The following is a 22641-nucleotide window of genomic DNA, read 5'->3' on the forward strand; positions in this document are numbered from 1 at the left end:
AGTCTTGGGTAAGGAGTACAAGATGAAAATAAATAAGTCCAAAACAAAAGTAATAGAGTGCAGTCGAACGAAGGCAGGTGATGCAGGAAATATTAAATTAGGAAATGAAGTCTTGAAGGAAGTAGATTAATATTGTTACTTGGGTAGTAAAATAACTAACGATGGCAGAAATAAGGAGGACATAAAATGCAGGTTAGCACAAGCAATTAAGAGCTTTCTTAAGAAAAGAAATTTGCTCACTTCAAACATTGATATAGGAATTAGAAAGATGGTTTTGAAGACTTTCGTGTTTAGTGTGGCATTGCATGGACGTGAAACATGGACGATAACTAGCTCAGAAAGAAAGAGAATGGAAGCTTTTGAAATGTGGTGTTACAGAAGAATGCTGAAGGTGAGATGGATAGATCGAATCACAAATGAAGAGATACTGAATCGAATTGGCGAGAGGAGATCGATTTGGATAATTTGACGAGAAGAAGAGATAGAATGATAGGACACATCATAAGACACCCAGGACTTATTCAGTTGGTTTTTGAAGGAAGTGTAGGTGGTAAAAAAGGTAGGGGTAGACCAAGGTATAAATTTGACAAGCATATTAGAACAGATGTAGGATGCAGTAGTTACGCAGAAATGAAAAGGTTAGCACAGGATAGGGTGGCATGGAGGACTGCATAAAACTAGTCTATGGACTGATGACTCAAACACAACACAACTTACAAGTTGCGAGCTACTGATGGAGACCTCTAAAAATAGGTCCAGACTAGAGCCGCCATCTTATCAAATTAAGTCGGTTAGGTTATGCTTGCACACTTGGGCATCAAACTCACGTCTGTCAGGTTAACGCCACTATGCCTGGCGTCGAACATAGGGCTGTAATGTAAATCCAGCACACGAAGTCAGAGTTATGATATAATGTCGTGTGAGGTTAAGCATGCACATGTAGTCTGCCACCCTGCTTTTCAAATCGCTCGCGCTATGACGACAAGGCTCTCCCAGGTGCGTGAGGGGGATGCGACCCCGGAAGCCGTGAATATACACTACGCAAGATGTCCAGTATTATGTGGTATCTCAATAACAGTAAAATTACTATTTATTTCTAAAACCCTCATTCATTGTCCAGGTTTAGGACCAAGACCACATTGATGAGAAGCCAGTGATGATGCTATTTATCTATCAAGAACCTTAGCATATTTTAAAACATTAGACAATGATTTCTGTCAGGATGGAAGAATATTGTCAACTAATAGTTTTTCGGTTATTTTTACGTTTTATTCTTGGTGGTAATCGAAAACTTTAGAGAGAGATCTCCACTTCTGGAGAAGCATATCATCGTTGATGATAAAACACTCTCCTATGTGACGGAAAATTAATTTTTCTCATATTGGTATCAATTCTTTAGGTTTTCCCATTTCTACACAACGGATCATTATAGGACATAAATAAGTTCCATTATTTATATAAGTAAAAGTAACGAAATCATGGTACGAGATATTGGGAAGTGCACACTCTCGTTAGTGGAAAACACAGAGAGAAAGTTCCATTTTAATCCATCCTTCCCTCTTTCATCTTGAGGATAACGTTTGTGTACAGTACCTGCCACAGCCACACATACCTACAGACATAATGGCTATACACAGAGTAGGTAGGCTACTCATAAATTTCATCGGGCTGAAGACCACAACGTCTCATATCCCTGAAGTGAAACAACAGCAGAAGGACAACAAATGGAAGGTGGTTCTTTCAGTCTATTACACCTAGTAGACTGAGAGAACACTGAAGTCGTGTGCTCACGTGGTATCCTATTTCTCAAACTAGTTGAACTTGAATTGAGTTTGATATTAAATATGTCGCTTAATTAATTTATTTATTTATAGATCACGGAAAGTATATTCTTTTTTAATTAAAGCTTATTATCCTGAAGACCAGACAGGGTAACTCAGCGCACGTGGCAAGTAAGCGTTGAATCTTAAGACACGTATCTTCAACTGAAACAATTGACCATCATTGTGCTGTTTCTCTGGAGACTTTATCTGCTCAACTTTGAAAACCTTATGTAATAAGGTGAAGGCGATCATGTGTTTCTTCCATTTCTAAACACAGCTCGTTGCAAATATCCACACCAAAGTTATTGAGTTCAGTGTTTTTCAGCCACTGGACACTGAGCTGATTCCGTTTGGGGTGATTCACAATGAGCTTAAGAAAGGTAGAAAGTAACTTTTCAATTTACACATGCCATGTGTCCAGCTCCCAGCCTGACTGGTCAGTCCATGGTGGCCCCGGATTCGATTCCCGGCCAGGCTGAGGATTTTAACTTTGCCTGTTTAACTCCTCTAACTCTAAGGCTGTTTTCTTATGTTCTTCTTGAAAGACATCTCAATCTGCATACATCACATTACACTACAAATCACCACAGAAATACCTAGTAGTTTTGCGCGTGTGTGTGTGTGTGTGTGTGTGGTTTAATGGCGCACCAATACCTGCGAGGTTCTCGGCAACACAAGGAGAGGAAGGGACTAGGTTTGGGAAGGTAATAGCCATGGCCTTACATAAGGTATAGCCCCAGCATTTGCCAAGTGTGAAAATAGGAAACCATGGTAAACGATCTTCAGGGCTGCCGAAGTAGGGATTCGAACACCATCTCCTGCGACCCTAACTGTGCGACCAACTAGCTCGGTATACACAATAGTGAATACATTCATCCACTTAATGTGGCATCCGGTCGTAAAACTGGTCTAATTCTTTACAACGTGCCTACCCCAGGTAATTGGGAGAAAGCTGGAAAGAAAAATAGTAGTTAAGGATGTCACATAACTGTCTCGTATAGAAATTAGAGTAAGTCCAAATTTCATGAAAGAAGATGAAAAACATAAGCAAGGCGTAACAGCTAAATTGCAGTCACTAATTTTACACAAAGGCAGACGTGGTTTGAATCCCGGCCAATACAATTGGGACTTCTGAAATGAACATTCAGGTATTTTTGATTCAGAATCCACGGAAACTTGAGGTCCCACGGCTCTGATGGCGATATCAACAGTAACGTAAACTGCCCCTAAATACGTGGCAAGCTCAGAAAACGATACGCTACTTACCGCAACAGAGATTCCAGCACAGCCTCATCTACTTCGTAAATTTCTACTTGAATTGCAGCTATTTAGAGAGAACGCCGGAAAAATTTCTGGAACACTCACGTGTGTAGCAAACTTATTGTTCGGTTTCCACTGATACCAGCCCGATACGAAGGAATTATCAGTCATTTTCCAGCCCAGATTGGTGTATCCTTCTTAAGGGCTCCTCTCATCGTTCATACACTCAAGAATGCATACATACTTTACTTTACCATGAGTGATTATTTGAAATAATTGGTAAAATTTAACAACAAATTCCATGTATGTCTACTCCTTAATCCCACTTCCTGATACGGGGTTGGTGATGAGGTGAGATTAAAAAGTGCATGTTTACGGCTGGATGACCTTCCCGATACCAACCTCTGTTCAGTAGCTAATGAAGATTAAGTGAGTGAGGGTGAATGAAATTCCATAAGAAATTTGACTGAATCTGTTGTGGCCATTAAATAGGAACTGTCCCGGCATTCGCCAGGAAGTGATAATTGGAAAACCACGGAAAACCATTCACTGGACAGCCGATTCTTAGTAATATACAGTACTGTACCATAACAAAATGACTTGCCACACTGCTGTGCATCAAATGTAACTTTTCAATCTTACTACAAAATTTCTAAGCTCAACGCTTTGACATTTTGTAACTAATTTAAAGAAATATTATACTAAACCATATCTTAACATGCTTCAATTTATGTATAAGTTCACTGTGGCTTAAATTTAATTAGAGCTCCGTAGATTCAAGGGGAGTGAAGGAAGGAACGCTGGATGGCCGTACCATAGGGCGTGAGAACCCCGTATTGGTCGATAAGAAACGAATTCCTCGAGTTAGAACTGAGCCGAAAGCCGTGATCTTATTCATGCAGACCCCTACTAGACCACCAAGCCCAAGCGCAGCAACCTGGAGGTGGTGAGATTTAAACGAGGGGATCTACACAACAATAGTCACAGGTTGACAAACCTCTTTTCCCCAGGGCTGGAATCATCTGAATTTCAGTCAATTAATCCGCCACAATGCTAAATTTCACGTATCTGATATTACACATAATTAAGAACAGAATTACCGAATGCCAGGAGAAGATAAGATTATTTACTTGTGCTGAATTGAGAGAGGTGCGTATTTGCAGGAGTGGCCATTGACATCTGGAAGGCTGTCACAAAGGAGAACGGTTTGTTAGACCGGGAGTACCCTAGAGGTTGGCGTCCTTTTGAAGCTATAAAATGCGGCCACAAGGGAGGTAGCACTCACACTCTTGTTTCAGAAAGCGCACTCAGTTGATTCCCAGACTCACTCGTGTTTCAGGTAGACTCTCAATTTATTCTCATTCGCAGATTCACTTGTGTTCCGCTCATTCGCTCAATTGTATATTACATGGTACCTCATTGTGTTATAACTTGCTGTATTGAAACGCCAAGTGCGGCGTGGCGTAATTCGCGAGCTTATCAGACATATTAATTTTTGTGAAACTGTTCTCTGCCTATTGTACAATCGCCGTGAGTTAAGCTCACAAGAGCTAGTATGAACTTTTATAACGCATACGCGGATCGTGTGCGAGCAGTGTAAAATATAACCGCTGTCAAAGACTGACTACAACCGGGCTGGTTACCGTAAATTAGTGCCGCACAGACGGGACTCATTTCTGAGCGGTGGTGATAGTCAATAGTAGCCTAACACTAAGGTTTTAGTCCCATGTACGATCACGGTAAGAGGTGAAGTAGATATTCTGAAATAACTCCACAATTCCAGACACGACCAGGATGAAGCAAACGAAAACCATGGTGTATCCATGAGTCGAGCAGAGGGCGTTCATCACTGTGCTGAGTGCCATCATCATGGTCTATGTACGCATGACATAGCTGTCATGTGACTCGTCGCTGATGGAGAGAAGGCTGCTAAGTTAAATCCCGTTGTTCTACAAGCATGTGAAATAATATTTGATGCACTAGTTTATGCCATTCTTAAACAAGTTAATTAATTGTTAAATGTAAACCAGCGCGGCATTTGTTTTGCTCAGTTTCAGTAAAATTAAATACGTTCAGGGCTATACGCATGATTAAGGCCACAAGCTAAGTGTTATTTATAAATTAGATGGGAACAAGGTACAGAATATGTTAGACATAGATGTGTGCATTAGTTAATAGTACCTTATTCCTCTATGTGTTAATATTTGAGAGATATATTGGACAGATTCTTGAGGAAATCTAATGGGTTGTGCGCCATCAGCGTTGCGATATTTTACGAATTACACTAGAGAGAGCATAAGGTCAGGAGTTTCTAAGCAAGACGCATGAATTTTCAGCTACAAGGAAATGTAACGAGAGAGTTTTACAACGTCGAAATAGAAAAGGATCTTCAAATGTGGTGGCAGGAAAATTCATGGATGTATCGGCCATCGAACCAAGGGTCCTTTATATGTGAGGTTGCAACTGCCGTGAGATATTTATGGGGCTGAAATGATAAGAGAACGGATGTGAAGGCCATGATGGTTTATTTGGTGTCATGGTAAATGTATTGATAAGCCAGCCTGTTTTTTAAGCGAGAATGTTTAGGCTGTCAGTGAAATTTCGTGCTAGTACGTAGAAGGGTCTTGGTCAAGCCCCGACGAGATAATTGTCTCCCAGCAGAGAAAAGCACCGAGTCAGCTGCAGGCTAAGGGCCGGAATTAGTGACCGAAAGTCTTTACAATGAATACCGATATTTCCACGAAATGTCAACCACAAGCCCCGGTGATGTAATGTCTGTTGCTAACCATCTGATGTCCCCTTTCGTGTCAAGGTATGCTGTAATTATGTGTCTTTGTGAGACATGAAATTTTCGGAGCCTGAATATGTTGGGTTCGAAACACGGGCCCTCTATCTACTTCAGTGTATATTTGGTGTATGATTTTTGTATATTTATCAAGTTTTGTTTATTGTTGTGCCCAGTGCATTTATCTTTTTTATGTTGTGATGTTGTCCTTTGTTGAGTAATGGGGAGACCTTGGCCCCATGGCTAATTTTGGGGAGGCAAGTTCCTCTCCTTATCCTTTGCTCATGGGTATGGACCCATATGATTAGAATCTGTGTTGTTTTGGATGGGTAATTTGGGGGCAGTCCTGAACAAGTGTGTTATATAATTGTGTGCGAATGATCGGAATGTACATATGTACATTAGGCCAATTACTCGTGTATCGAATATTACTTTCACATCTCGTAGACGGTTTTAGATCGAGCCTTCGGGCAAAGAAAGAGGGACTTAACGAAGCAGTCGACACCATGACTTAACGTAACTCATTCCATATAATAAGTATCCTTTTTTTGTCGGGTTCGTAACCCGTTTCTAATTTTTAAATGATTGTTAAATATGTCAATTCATGTAAATGTGCGTATCACTTTCTTCGACCAATTTAATGGTCGGTTCTTCGCTTTGTTTGATATTTGTTATTTAGTATGATTTTAATTCATCTTTTTAGTTAAATAATTTTATCAAACCGGATAACCTGCGTTCACATTCACTAGTTTTATATGTGCGCTTTTAATCTCCATATACTTTTGGTATAATTTAGTAAGTAGAGATTATATTGACCACATACGGACGCACCACGCTCTTCTACCCTGCGCAAGGCCGAATTTGAGACAGGATGCGGTACATATAAGTTGGCGCCCAACGTAGGGCAGTTTGTTATGTATGGGCAAACCTTATACCCACGGTGGTAAATATAAAGTTAACGAGAAATCTCATGTGACAATATTGTTATTTGTGAACAAATTTCATAGCCACGTTAGGAGACGTAAATTTAGCCCTGAGACAGTTGGCAGCATTGTTGTTTGGGAAATTTTATCTCCATGTTTGAACACATAACTTGATGCCCATTATTTAGGTATTTCTATCATAGTGATATTGGTTCAAAGCCTGGGAGTAACCATAGGTGGTACCCAGAGTGTGTGGCATTTGAGGTTTTTGTTGGCAACATGTCAGGCATTTTCAATTCCTGAAGTAGACAGAGGTAACTTCTAACCTGGAACATTAAAAATAGCGAAGTCTGTTCCATTAATCGAAGCCCAGACAGTCATAAAAATACGTATTAGACAATGTTGTATGTCTAGTAGTACTGAGTTCCATACCACGTGTGTTTGGTATGCGAATGTCATAGGGCAAGGTTTCTATGATTTCTATTGAAATTGAGTGTTTAGGCGAGATCCGTAAATCCAAAATATATGTCACGTTGGGTATACACTGACTGACAGAGCAAATGCAACACCAAGAAGGAGTGGTTCGAAAGGGATGAAAGTTGGGGAAAAACAGAGACGGCACGGACGAATAATATGTTTATTTCAAACCGATATGCAGGTTACACAATGCGCACGGCATCGACTCAGTAGGATGTAGGACCACCGCGAGCGGCGATGCACGCAGAAACACGTCGAGGTACAGAGTCAATAAGAGTGCGGATGGTGTCCTGAGGGATGGTTCTCCATTCTCTGTCAACCATTTGCCACAGTTGGTCGTCCGTACGAGGCTGGGGCAGAGTTTGCAAACGGCGTCCAATGAGATCCCACACGTGTTCGATTGGTGAGAGATCCGGAGAGTACGCTGGCCACGGAAGCATCTGTACACCTCGTAGAGCCTGTTGGGAGATGCGAGCAGTGTGTGGGCGGGCATTATCCTGCTGAAACAGAGCATTGGGCAGCCCCTGAAGGTACGGGCGTGCCACCGGCCGCAGCACATGCTGCACGTAGCGGTGGGCATTTAACGTGCCTTGAATACGCACTAGAGGTGACGTGGAATCATACGCAATAGCGCCCCAAACCATGATGCCGTGTTGTCTAGCGGTAGGGCGCTCCACAGTTACTGCCGGATTTGACCTTTCTCCACGCCGACGCCACACTCGTCTGCGGTGACTATCACTGACAGAACAGAAGCGTGACTCATAGGAGAACACGACGTTCCGCCATTCCCTCATCCAAGTCGCTCTAGCCCAGCACCATGCCAGGCGTGCACGTCTATGCTGTGGAGTCAATGGTAGTCTTCTGAGCGGGCGCCGGGAGTGCAGGCCTCCTTCAACCAATCGACGGGAAATTGTTCTGGTCGATATTGGAACAGCCAGGGTGTCTTGCACATGCTGAAGTATGGCGGTTGACGTGGCGTGCGGGGCTGCCACCGCTTGGCGGCGGATGCGCCGATCCTCGCGTGCTGACGTCACTCGGGCTGCGCCTGGACCCCTCGCACGTGCCACATGTCACTGCGCCAACCATCTTCGCCACGGGCGCTGCACCGTGGACACATCCCTATGGGTATCGGCTGCGATTTGACGAAGCGACCAACCTGCCCTTCTCAGCCCGATCACCATACCCCTCGTAAAGTCGTCTGTCTGCTGGAAATGCCTCCGTTGATGGCGGTCTGGTATTCTTAGCTATACACGGGTCCTGTGGCACACGACAACACGTTCTACAATGACTGTCGGCTGAGAAATCACGGTACGAAGTGGGCCATTCGCCAACGCCGTGTCCCATTTATCGTTCGCTACGTGCGCAACACAGCGGCGCATTTCACATCATGAGCATACCTCAATGACGTCAGTCTACCCTGCAATTGGCATAAAGTTCTGACCACTCCTTCTTGGTGTTGCATTTGCTCTGTCAGTCAGTGTAAATCGACATTTAAGTAACGTAAATTTTAGTATCAGATAGGAAGTGAATGAGAGCCATTCAGTCGATTAATACGCCGATTAAAATTGAGTAACTCACGTTGAGTTCGAGAACAAGGAAATTATTTCTCACATATGAGGTAAAAGTGGACGATGTTGTGTCCTTCAGATATAAATCGAGACGGACACAACCTAGGATTTGTTTTGTAAGACAAATCTGCATAACCAGTTAGTTAGATTTTATTAAGGTAGGTACACGAGGTAACCTCAGTCTCAAGTGAAATTGTGTAACGATAGTTGCATCGATAACGAAGGTTAGGGACATGTAAACCACTGTTCGGAATATATTTGCCTCAAGTCGGTGGTATAGGTGTAAATATGGTTAAGTGTTGATGTATAACACATAGCATTGAGCCAAAATTTAGGAATCCTAGCCATTTTGATAATACATTTGTGGATATAGTAAGTAAGATTTTTTCAAAATTATCGGATACGATCGATTTTATGTAATATTATCATGATTTTATAAAAACATGTAATGGAATAAATAGGCACCTTCTAAATGGCGAGTTGTAGAGCCATATTTTTTTGATGTTATTAACGTAGAATAACAGAAGCTGGAAAATTAAAGTAAATTAATAGAAACATGGAATATGGATTTCAATTATATGAATAGATAGGTGTCGAAATACAGCCGGGCTGTCGCATTTTAAAGAAGTAATATGTCGATAACATTGGAGAACAAAGACTATGTTGTGTCCTTCAGATATAAATCAACACGGACACAACCTAGGATTTGTTTTGTAAGACAAACCTGTATAGCCAGTTAGTTAGATTATTGTCTGCTTATATTTAAGTAGGTACACGAGATAATCTCAGTCTCAAGTGAAATTGTGTAGCGATAGTTTCATCGATATCGAAGGTTAGGGACGTGTAAACCACTGTTCGGAATATATTAGCCTCAAGTCGGAGGCATAGGTGTACTTCGGCTCCCAATAACCATGAGGGATCCCGGTGTAAAATATTGCCCATACAGCCAACGATGGACAAGGCTGCAGGGAAACTGTAAAGCGTGAACAGGAGCGCGTGGATAAACTATTAGACAGGATGGATAAGGCCGCAGAGAAAACTGAGGAGTTGAGTGAACACTTAAATAAGATCGCAGGGGAAAAACACAAATATATATACCGTACAAAAGTGTTGTAAAGAAGGAATGGATAAGCTAAAAAATCGTTTAGGTGAAATATAAAATAGAGCACAAGTACAGATAGGAACGCTCCAAGAATCTATTGAGGAATTGAAAAGCCAGGTGGCGGTAAGTGAAGAATATACAGACAGGCGATTAGGGAACATAACCCCCAGTCTCGTCGATGCACGATCTGTAAAAGGAAAGAATCGTAGCGCGATTGTTAAACTTACCCAGGATACGGAATCGCAATTTGAGGCCATGTCACTTGAGGTACCCGACCGTATAGCCAGCGCTCAACACAAAACCGAGGAAAAAATAGAGAGCGAGATGAGAGAAGAACAACTGAAAACCCAGGAAAAAATAAAGGAGATGAAAGGACAGATTGGTTAGGTAGTAGCGGAAGAAATAGCAGACAAGGAACAAGAAATACAGAAAATGATCCTATCAGATTGTGAAACTGCTACCTCTAATAGCCAAAAAAGATTCTAGTTATACAGTCATGGGCGGACATAAGCGAGAAGAACAAGACAAAATTAAATATATTTGATGAAGAATTAGAGCATATGAGAAATGAGATGGAAATTTTGGACTTCCGAACGAATAAGGAGTTTAGGAAGAGTATGTGTTCCATCCAGCAGCATAGTATAGAGGGGGAAGGCATATTGAACGGGGAGCATAGTCGGACTAGCGATCCCTCTGTTCTAAGTGAGCTGTTGCATTTGCCGGCACCAAAGGAGCGTACTTCGACTCCCAATATACCAGAAGGGATCCCATTGTAAAATATTGCCCATACAGCCTACTATAAACCACGAAAATTCAACGGAATGGACGGGAGGACGCCACGAGTATTCTGAGGGAAATGGATTATTACATTCAAGATTGCAGGATGCCGCCAGAAAGAAGACTTAGGACTATAGAAAACGTACTAGGAGACTAGGCACAGGAGTGGATTTTGGCATTCAGATACACCTTCAGCATATACGAGGAATTTAAGGCGGCATTTCTCAAAGAATTCTGGTACGTTACCGTTCAGCAAGGGTTGGAAATGGAGCTTTATGCTTGAAAATATCCTGCCACTTTACCTACAAAATTTTCACAGTTCTTCGTAACACAGATGATTAAATTCCGCGATCTAGATTTCCCACCCTCATAAAGCGAAATCATAGCTGTGATATCCAGGCAACTTCCTATTGAAGTACAAAGAACGTTAGTTGCTGCAAACTTCAGAACCGCAGCGGAAGCAGAAATGACACTCCGTCAGCTGGATCAGACGTCGAGCCGAAGTCATCCATGGATACGTCATTCTGATGCGATACACATGGTAGATTTGACTGGAGACCGTATCCCACCCCCGAAGGTCCGGAAGAACACCGAGGGGAGGCATTCAGCAGCCCAGACCATGAAGATAACGAAAGACGCAATGTAACCTGGTGACCAAGAGACCGGCTAGACGACGCGAGAGGTAATGACTACGGCTGGAATAGAGGAGATCCAAGAGGGAGAAATTATCAGAGTGGCCAAAATGGTAGGACGTAACGTCATATAATGGTAACTTCGCAGTGCAGAAAAGGACGTATTACCATTGAAATGAAAGGGAAAATAAAAATGGCAATAATAGAGGCAATTACCGCCCTGATTTTGAACAGAGAGACAGAGATTCGTGCAGATACGTAAATTAACTGCGAGATAAACAGCAAGAAGAGGCAAGGTGGAAGGAAGCGATAAAAGATAGGACGTACGATAAATGTCACGGTGCTGAAAGCAACCAATACCGGAAATACCGTCAACTGAACCAAGAACAGGGATAGAACACGAATGCTCCATATTACGACGCCAAAGGGGGCGCGCACAAAAAGTTCAAAATTAGATGAAGGGAATTTGACAGGGGACGAGATAGAAGATGGATGGATTGTGGTATCGGTGGTTAGCCGGTTTATACAACCAGAAGACTTGATTGTTGAATACATTAACTTATATCCCAGATCAGTTGGACGACTGCCCATTATTTGATTAAGAATAGGGAACCATCGAATTCGTGCTTTGATTGATACAGGTGCGACAATTGGTGTGGTTTCACAGACACTAATAAATGAACTGAAGTCTCGAGTTCATATTCTGATTATTCCCATCACTAGACTGAAATTGAGAGGGATAATTCCTGACAGAACGGCTGTATTTAAGGAATAAGCCTTGTTAGACATTGAGATTGGAAGCTCAGTTATGTCGCATCCATGCGTAATTTTACAGAAGATGAATATAATTTGATATTAGGGGCAGATTATCTGGGAGAGTATAATGCACTGATTAACATGGGAACTGACAGCGTGATATTTCGGACTTGAAACACTTAAGATGAGATGAAATTTGACCAGGCAGCCGACGAATTCGGTGAAGAAAGGATTTGGACAGATACAGCAGGAAGAGGGGAAAAGGAGTCAATCGAATTTCCGACCAGCTGGATGGAAAACTTCATTGAGCTTCATGAAGATTTTGAGGCTATGATAGCAAATCTTGAAGAAGGAAATGAAGAGGAGGAATTTGTAAGATTACTGCCCGAGGAGATAGCTGAAGCCGCAGTGAAGGATGAAACTCGTGAAAATTAAGGAAGATTGTAGAGAAACATCAGTCAGTCTTTGGATCGAAACTAGGAAAGATCCACAACTATGATTATAAGATTGTGGTGAATAATTGGGGAACTATTAAACAGAGATCATACCCGATACCAGAAAAACTGTTTCCCCAGGTCAAAGAAATTATTGAGGAGTAGGAGAGGAATAAAATTGTTGTCAAGTCACCTACAAAATTCGTAAACCCTATTTTAGCTGTGCCTAAACCAAACGAATCTATCAGAGTACGCCTAGATGCAAGAGCCATAATTAACGCCTAGTACCCGAGTATGATCAAGCGCCTGCCTCTAAGGACATATTGAAGAAGATTGGAAACATGAAATCTTTTGGACTGTGGACTTAACATCATTTCTTAATATACCATTACAAGCAGGGTCAAGCATACTAACAGGGTATATGTTCGATAACCAGACATACACTTTTCAAAGCTTACCTTCGGTATGATGAACACTAGCTCTGCGCTCATCTGAGCATTGGAACGAAACCTCAGGCAGGAAGTAAAGGACTTCACGATACGCTATATTGATTACATCATTTTTTGCTCTAAGAAACTAGAAGAACACCTCAAGAAGATCGATTTGCTGTTGGCGGATGTGAAATCATGCAATTTTAAATTAAATTTGAAGAAGTCCAACTTTTGCCAAAGGAGCACGTTATATCTTGGACATGTGATTGATGGAAAAGGAATTAGGCCTAACGAGTTAAAATTGCAGCTATAAAAACTTTCTAAACTAACCCGAGTGGAGCATATCAGACAGTTCTTAGGCTCACTCCAGTTCTTTGTTGATCATTGCATTGCTTACACAGAGACCGTAGCACATTTACAAGAAATCTTGAAAGCGGATATTAGATAGAGATGGACCGATGTGCATGAGGAGGCGTTTAAGGAGACTAAGGAAACGTTGGCAAATTCAGGCAAACTGGGATACCTGTCGTAGGACACGGGATTTTTTATCCAAACGACGCCTGCAGCATTGGAAATGGGGCTGTTCTCTTCCAAGAAACACCTGAATGCGAACATAAGGTCACATACTTTTTTTCAAGAGTAGAAAATTCAGGGTTCTTGAGCTGAAATGGACAACCACGTAGCTGGAAATCTATTGTAGTGTTATTAAGCCAATGGAAGAAATACATTTATGGCTTTCCTATTACCATAAGGACAGATCATAAAGCACTGACTGAAATATAATGTAGGGGGAGACCTTATTTATCGCTGGTCACTATGCGTACAGAAGTTCGATCTAACTTTAGAGCGATGTCTTGGAAAGCTAAACATCGTAGCAGATACTCTTAACAAAAACCCAAACCCAGAAGAGGCTTTTATTAACCTAGCGCTGCTAGATGACGAAGACCAGAACATCATTGATATATTACGGGATATCGGTCAACAAAAGGCTAACTACCCTGTGACAATCTTCTGATTGATTACTTCAAGAAGGAACTCAAACCCGGAACTCCAAGATTCATTGAGGCGCAGAAGAAGGCCACATCATTTCATTACTTCAGTAACCTACTGCATAAGTTCATTGAGGAAGATCACAATTTCCAATTGTTGTCCCACCGGTGCTCCAGACTGACTTAACTTGGTTAGGAAACCACACAACAGGTCATGCTGGCATTGATAAAGTGACGGTCGTACTGCAAGAGACATTTATTTGGTCTCATATGAGAAGGATGGTATAGCAAGTCCTTTGGACATGCGATAATTGTCAACGTATTAAAGCAAAGGCTTTTCTGCTTAAGCGAGCACCGAAAGCATTATTGCCTATCAAGCCTAGAGAGCTATTTGCAATAGACTAGCATGGAGGGCTTGACGCCGGCCACCGCCGGGTACAATACATTTTCGTATGTATGGACGTCTTCTCTAAATTTGTAATCTTATGCCCAGTGCAGGAAGCAAACTCCAGATCAGCACTGAATAAAATTAAAAACATATTCACTCCTGTGATGTTTAAGCATGAAAGCATACTGATCGATCGTGGACCACAATTCACCTCTGCGATATTCAAGCGCGAGCTCAAGAAGTTAGAAATCAAGCATGTTTAAGATCTGTCCGTCACCAAGAATCGAACGTGAGCACATAATGCGAGAAGTGGCCATGTATTGCAGGATTTTCATCCCCAAGGACACTGGAAGTGGTTAGATGTCATCACAAAAATCACCAAAAACATAAAATCTACTCGCCGTGAATCGACGGGACAGATACTCTCGGTGATACATTGCGACGAGTATCCGAGTAGACCATGGGATGGAGTGATACTTTGTCCTGGTGACCCAAGACCGTCCCCAGAAATGTGCATTAAGATCAAGACGGAACGAATGAAAGTGCAAGCAGAATTGCGCTTACACAGAACAAGAAACAAGCGTTTCCATCGCCCATTATGAATCAATGAACTTGCGTTGGTAAAGAGATCCGCTACGTCAGATGCCCCTACACGTTTTTGCGACAAATTTTCAGAGTTATACGTTTGCCCTTATCGAATTGTTCATGTTTATGTCAGTAACTCGTAGAAGGTTGGGAGCATGAACAGTTCGATACAGAAGATTTCCAACATAGCAAACCTGAAGCTCTATTACCAACCAGGCCAGATAAGAATCGACAGTATACATGATGGAGAAGAGATGAATGACGGCAATAAGGATAGTGAAGAAGAGGATGACATTAAGGACGAGGAAGGCTCAGAACAGGAGCCTGTGATCCCGGGGAAAGAAGAAGAAGAAGGGTAGGAAGCTTCAGAGGATGTAAATATGGTCGATGCTGAAGATCCAGCCATGCCTAGTGGACTCTTATGCACTGAAAGTGATAGTAATCAGAGGGCGTTCCATGCATTGCTAGACATACATTGCCAAGCAATGAAGGAGAATGAGCGCCTGTTGGAAGACGCAGAGTGACAGCGGATTGAGAGAAGAGAAAATGATGGAAATGAGCAACAGAGTGGGGAAATTACAGTTAGCATTAGATAAGAAAAAACACGTTCATACTTCTTCTTCTTGGTAAGAGGATGAACCATATCGTAATATGCTTCAAATTTTTATAAGAACACTGCGGCATAAATTTAATTAGAGCGCCCTGGAGTCACGGGGAGTGAAGGAAAGAACCCCGGATGGCCGTGACATGGGCCGTTAGAACACCGTATTGGTCCGAAAGGAATGAATTCCTCAAGTTGGAATTGAACCGCGGGCCGTGACTTCATTCATGCAGACCAATACTAGACCACCAAGCCCAAGCGCGGCAATCCGGAGTGGTTGAGATTTAAACAAGGGGATCTACAGAACAATGAACAAAGTTTGACTAACCTCTTCTCCCCAGGGCTGGAGCCATCTGAATTTCAGTCTATAAATCCGCCACAATGCAAAATTCTACAGATCTGACACCACGCATAATTAAGAACAGAATTATCGTATGCCAGGAGACGATAAAATTGTTTACTTGTGCGGAGTTGAGAGAGGTGCGTATTTGCAGAAGTGACCGTTGAAATCTGGAAGGCTGTCACAAAGGAGAACAGTTAGACGAGGAGTACCCTCGAGGCTGGCGTATTTTTGAGGCTATATACAACTGCCACAAGGGAGGTAGCACACTCACTCGTATTACAGGAGGCGCACTTACTTGATTCTTAAACTCACTCATGTTTCAGAGAAACTCTCAGTTTGTTCTCATTCGCAGAATCACTTGTTTTCCGCTCATTCGCTCACTTGTATCTTACATGATATCTAATTGTGTTATTAACTCGCCGATTTGAAACGCCAAGTGCGGCGTGGCGCAATTCACGAGCTTATTAAACATATTCATTTGTGAAACCTTTGGTTGTCTATTGTACAATCACCGTGAGTGAAGCTCACAACAGCTAGTGAGTATATTAAGTAGTATAAACATTCATAACGCGTTCACGGATCGCGGTAATAACGTGTGCGAGCCTTGCAAAATATAACCGCTGTCAAAGACTGACTACAACCGGGTTGGATCCCGTAATTAGTGCCGCACAGACGGGACACATCTCTGAGCGGTGGCTATAGTCAATAGTAGCCTAGCACTGTGTACGATCATGCTAAGAGGTGAAGTAGATTTTCTAAAATAACTCCTCAATTCCAGACACAACCAGGATCAAGCAGGTGACAACCATGGTGTATCCAGGGGTCGAGCAGAGGTCCTTCATCCCTGTGTTGAGTGCCGTCAACATGGACTAGGCAAACATGACATAGCGGTCATGTGACTCGTCGCTGATGGACAGATGGCTGGTAAGTTACGTCTTTTTGTCCTGTGAGTATGTGAAGTAATATTTGATGCACTCGTTTAGGTCATTCTTAAGCAAGTTAATTAATTGTTAAATATAAGCCAGTGCGGCATTTGCTTTGCTCAGTTTAAGTAAAATTAAATACGTTCAGGTCTGTATGCATGATTAAGGCCCCGAACTAAGTGTTATATATAAGTTAGGTGGGAACATAGAACAGAATATGTTATATATTGGTGTGTGCATTAGTTAATGATAGTTTATTCCTGTGCGTGTTGATTTTTGATAGAGGTGTTGGACAGATTCTCCATAAAATCCAATGGGTTGTGCGCCATCAGCGCTGCGATATTGCACGGAGTAGACCAAAGACAGCATAAGGTCAGGATGTTTCTATGCAGGACGAATACATTTTCAGCTGCAGTGAGATGTAACGAGATAGTTGTTCAACGTCAACATAGAAAAGGGTATTCAAATGTAGTTGCAGGCAAGTTCATGAATGTAACGGCCATCAAACTGAATGTCTTTTATATGTGAGGCTAAAATTGCCATGAGATACTTACGGGGCTTAATTTACAAGAGGAAGGATGTGAAAGCCATGGTGGTTTATTTGGAGTCATGTTATATATGTGTTGATAAGCCAGTCTGTTTTTATACTAGAATGTATAGGCTGTGCGCTATATTTTTCAGTGAGATTTTGTGCTAGTACGTAACACCAACAAGGAAGTCGGCCAAGCTCCGACGATATAATTGACTCCCAGTCAGACAGAAGCATCGAGTCAGCTTTAGTCTGAGGGCCGGATTTAGTGAGTGAAAATCCTTACAATGAATACCGTTACTTCCACGAAATGCTAGCCACAAGCCCCAGTTATTCAAATGTCTATTTCTAACCAGCTGATATCCCCTGTTCTGTCGAGGTATGCTGTAATTATGTGTCTTTGTGAGACTTGAAATCTTCGCAGCCTGAGTATTTTGGGGTCGATTCCCGGCACCTCTATCAACATCAGCGTATATTTGGTGTGTGTTTTTTTTACAGGTATGATTTATGTATATTTATCATGTGTTGTTTATTGTTGTTTCCGGTGCATTTATATTTTTTATGTTGTGTTGTGATGTTGTCCTTTGTTGAGTAACGGGGTGACCTTGGCCCGATGGCTAATTTTGGGGAAGCGAGATTCTTTCCTTATCCTTTGCTTATGGGTATGGACCCATTGGATTAGAATCTGTTTTTTTGGATGGCTAATTTAGGCGCAGTCCTGAACAAGTGTTTTATATAATTGTGTCTGAATGAGCGGGCAATTACTAGTGCATCAGATATTATTTTCGCACCTCATGGACGGTTTTAGATCGAGCCTTCGGGCAAAGAAAGAGGGACTGAACAAGTCAGTCAACACCATGAAGTAAAGTAACACATGCATATTCCATGTAAGATGATATCCTATTTTTTCGGGCTTGTTACCCGTTTCTATTTTTAAAAGATTGTTAAATATGTCAATTCATGTAAATATGCGTATCACTTTCTTTGACCAACTTAATGGTCAGTTCTTCGCTTTGTTTTATACTTGTTATTTAGTATGAATTTAATTCATGTTTTTAGTTAAATAAATCTATCAAACCGGATAGCCTGCGTTCTCATTAATTTGTTTTATACGTACACTTTTCCTGTCCCTGTACTTTTAGTATACGTTAGTAAGTGGAGATTTTAATGCCCACATACTGACGCACCAAGCGCTTCTACCTTAAGCTATGCCGAATTTGGGACAGGGTACCGTTACTGAATGTTTAGTATAACTTGGCAAACTTCCAATTAAATAAAATCTATATACACAAAGCAAACAAATATATAAATGATAATAATGATTAATACTATTATCATTATTCCACCGTTTTTACCACATCTGTGAGGTCGAGGGTGAGAACTGTGCCTCACATGTGGATTTGGCCCTATTTTACTGCCCCATGCCTTTCTTAACGCCAGCGCTACATGGCGGGATGTAATCGCTATTGCGTGTTTCTCTTGTGGTTGGTATGTGGTGTCCTGTCTGAATATGAAAAGGAGAGTGTTGGGACAAACACAAAACGCAGTCCCCAAGTAAGTAGAATAAACCAGACTCGATCAATATCCCCTACCCCACTTGGAATCGAACCCGGGATCCTCTGAACCGAAGGCCTCAATGCTGACCATTCAGCCAAGGAGTCCAAAAAATGATAATAATGATAATTATGATGTTTTAAGTGTGGAAAGTGTTAGTAAATGAGTGCCATAGTGTACCATCAATTTGTGATAATAATAATAATAATAATAATAATAATAATAATAATAATAATAATCATAATCATAATAATAATAGGAATTCATATTAATGGTAGTGCTTACAAGATTCTGTCTCGGGTAATGTACATGATGACTGAAAAACTGATATCCTGTTGGCTGGGCCTCAACTAATAAGTTTGCATACGGGAGATAGTTGGTTCGAATCCCACTGTCGGCAGCCCTGAAGATGGTTTCCGTGGTTTCCCATTTTCTTTTTTTGCTAGTCGCTTTACGTCGCACCGACACAGATAGGTCTTATGGCGACGATGGGACAGGAAAGGGCTAGGAGTGGGAAGGAAGCGGCTGTGGCCTTATTTAAGGTACAGCCCCAGCATTTGCCTGGTGTTAAAATGGGAAACCACGGAAAACCATTTTCAGGGCTGCCGACAGTGGGGTTCGAACCTACTATCTCCCGAATACCGGATACTGGCCGCACTTAAGCGACTGCAGCTATCGAGCTCGGTATTAACCTTAATTAAGGTTAATGAAGGTTAAGGTTAATTAACCTTAATTAAGGCCACGGTCGCTTCCTTCCAACTCCTAGGCCTTTCCTATCCCATCGTCGCCATAAGCCCTATCTGTGTTGGTGCGACGTAATTCCACTAGCAAAAAAAAGTACCTAAGAAGTCCCCCCCCCCCCAGAAAATGACAGAAAATAGTAGGAGCATGCAATCAAGGCTAACATGAATGAGTAACTACTGTTGGTCTCTATTCCCTATATTACTCAGAAAAACATACTAAAAGTTTGTTACAGATAATTACTTACAATGTTTCTGGCGTGAATGAGATCCGGCCTAATATACATTTCCCCCTATAGAATTACGCATTTATTTCCCACCTTTGAAGTGGGAGGCTTATTTCTCTGGTCTTAAGGAGAATAATGGATTGGCAGAGCATTGTCAGATACGTGGTATGTTTCTCATGTTAGAAAATCCACCTCCCCCCTGTCCTTCTGCTGTCTAACTCCCTGTTCTCCAGACTTAACTAAATTTACCCCCACTAACTTAATGCATAGGCCTACATCTTTAGATACTACCTTCCCCTTAACTCCATCCGGAATCTCGTCTAACCTGCACAAAAACTACCTTCCCACAATTTAAATACGACTTCTACAGACTTACATTCGGAGCACACCTACATTTCACATTCAGAGAATCCTTATTCTTCAAACAGGCAAGAATCTCACTTCTCACATCAATATTTTGTACTAAGACCTCAAGTCGATTAGTACACAAAGGTACTTGAAGCATTAGTAATAAATATACTATTTTATAATAAAATTGAATGAAGGAAACAGATTTCACTAGCTGAAGTCAAGTAACGATTTGTAACAATAAACATAAGTTAATAATTGTAACACCGAACAGGTTAGCTCAGTGCGTTAGCGGAGTCAGTGGTGCCTGTACTCAGGGGGACAGGTGGGTTTTCCGTGTTTTCCCATTTCTGCTCCATGCAAATTGCCGGAACTTTTCCTTTCTCAAGGTCACGGCCGTGTCCTACCCTTTCCTTGTCCCTTTCACCTGCACCCACAGAAAACGTTTCCACAAAACTTAACGAGAATGATGTACAAATTGGCGAAACCAACATGTGTTCGGGCTATCTTAGCACTAAAAATAATACGACAAGAAACCCATTTATACTTTATTAGACAGATTTTCTAGTGTTGCAAGATTAACCATGATTTCTCGCTGTCAACCGGCATGGAGTGAATGGCCATGTTCCCACTGGAAGTACATTTCATGGATAATTCGCTCACACTACACATTTAAAAAACCGTTGCTAGACTACTACAAATGCATACTGCCAACGAAATATCTCACTATTATAGCATATTTACATTACGATTGAAAATAAGAATAATAACCAAGCCAATTAGCTAAGCAGAGCACATCGTGTTGTTGTACGACTGTATTTATTACTAGGCTTAAATATCACTATAATCAGGCCTGAAAATGATTTTCTACAGTTTCTCATTCTCAGACCAGGAAAATGCGGAAGCTGAACCTTGATGCTATGTCCCTACCTTCCCAGTCCCGGCAGTTATCTGAATTTCAGGTCATGAGAATTAATATAAATTATGGGGCTTGCTTACCAATATTGATATTTTGCTTTGCTACCATCTAGCAACGAAGTAGAATTTTAATGGAGAGTTCCTAAAGTTCAGTGAATTTTGTCTTCAATTTGCCTGCTACTCTTACTACTAGTATGCTGCTAAGTTCCTGTGGCTGTTATTAGCCCTTGTAAGGCGGAGTGGGCGGCATCAACCGTATACGGGAAACTGCGTGTTAGTGCGATAGAGGGTAGTGTTGCGTGTAGTGTATGAGTTGCAGAAATGTTGGGAAAATCACGAACACCCAATCCCACAGTGAAGGGAATTAAATCTTTAAAATTAAAATCCCTCGACCCGGCCGGGAATCGAAGCCAGTATCCGAAGGACCAAAGATCAAGATGATGACCACTCAGCCATGGATAATAATAACGCTCCTGCAGGACAAAATTCCGACACCCCAGAATCCCTCAGAATCAATAACAAGTGAAGGAACAGTTCAACAGGTGGCATTTTAAATGTTCCTAGAGGTTTTACGTCGTACTAATGCATCGAAAGTTTTCGGTGACGCAAGGATGGTAAGGGGCTAGAATAGGGAAAGTAGCAGGTGGCAACTTAATTATGGTACAAACTCAGCATTTGCCTAGTGCAAAATAGGAAACCGCGGAAAAACCGGAAAACCTTATTCAGGGGTGTCGACGGTGGGATTCATACTCGCCATCCTCCGAATGAAAGCTGACACTTACGTGATTCGAAACGCGTAACCATCTCTCTCGGTATTTATTATCATTATTATTATTATTATTATTATTATTATTATTATTATTATTATTATTATTATTCCTGTTCCTTGGCTGAATAGTTAGCGTAGTACCTTCTGTTCAGGGAGCCTCCGGTTCGGTTCCCGGACGGCTCAGGAATTTCAGCCGAAACTTCCTCATTCCTCTGGTTCGAGAACTGTGAACTTGTACTAATATACACCTTTTCATTTACAAATAGCACCCTATACTCGTATCCAGCAGTGAAAGGTAATTATTGATGAATACATCGCTCTATATGTGGTTGGCGTCAGGAAGGGCATCAGACTGTAAATCCGGCCAAATCAGTACGTGCTATTTAGCTCACACCCGCGACCCCACAGGCGTGTGGAAATAGTTATATAGAATATTAGTGTTCGGTCCTCGTAGCACTATGTTAGTCATCACTCTCCTATTCCCAAGATCGTGAGTTCAATTTTGACTCAAGTTGGTGTCGTCTGAGTATGTTTAGATGGGACAACTCCGATTCATTGGCTTCCACACGTTACAACACCCCTGCGGGACAAAGTTCGGAGACCCCAGAATATTTTAACTTTAAACAAATAGTGGTATTATTTATTAGAATATTAATAATGATCATGTAAACACGCTGTACTAATCGTCTTTACAGTATTATTGCACAGACTGCGGTACCACGTGGCTGCACTTTGATACCACTTCTTCAGCTCAGAAGA

The sequence above is a fragment of the Anabrus simplex genome, chromosome 2 (genome assembly GCF_040414725.1).
Source record: "Anabrus simplex isolate iqAnaSimp1 chromosome 2, ASM4041472v1, whole genome shotgun sequence".
Lineage (NCBI taxonomy): Eukaryota > Metazoa > Arthropoda > Insecta > Orthoptera > Tettigoniidae > Anabrus > Anabrus simplex.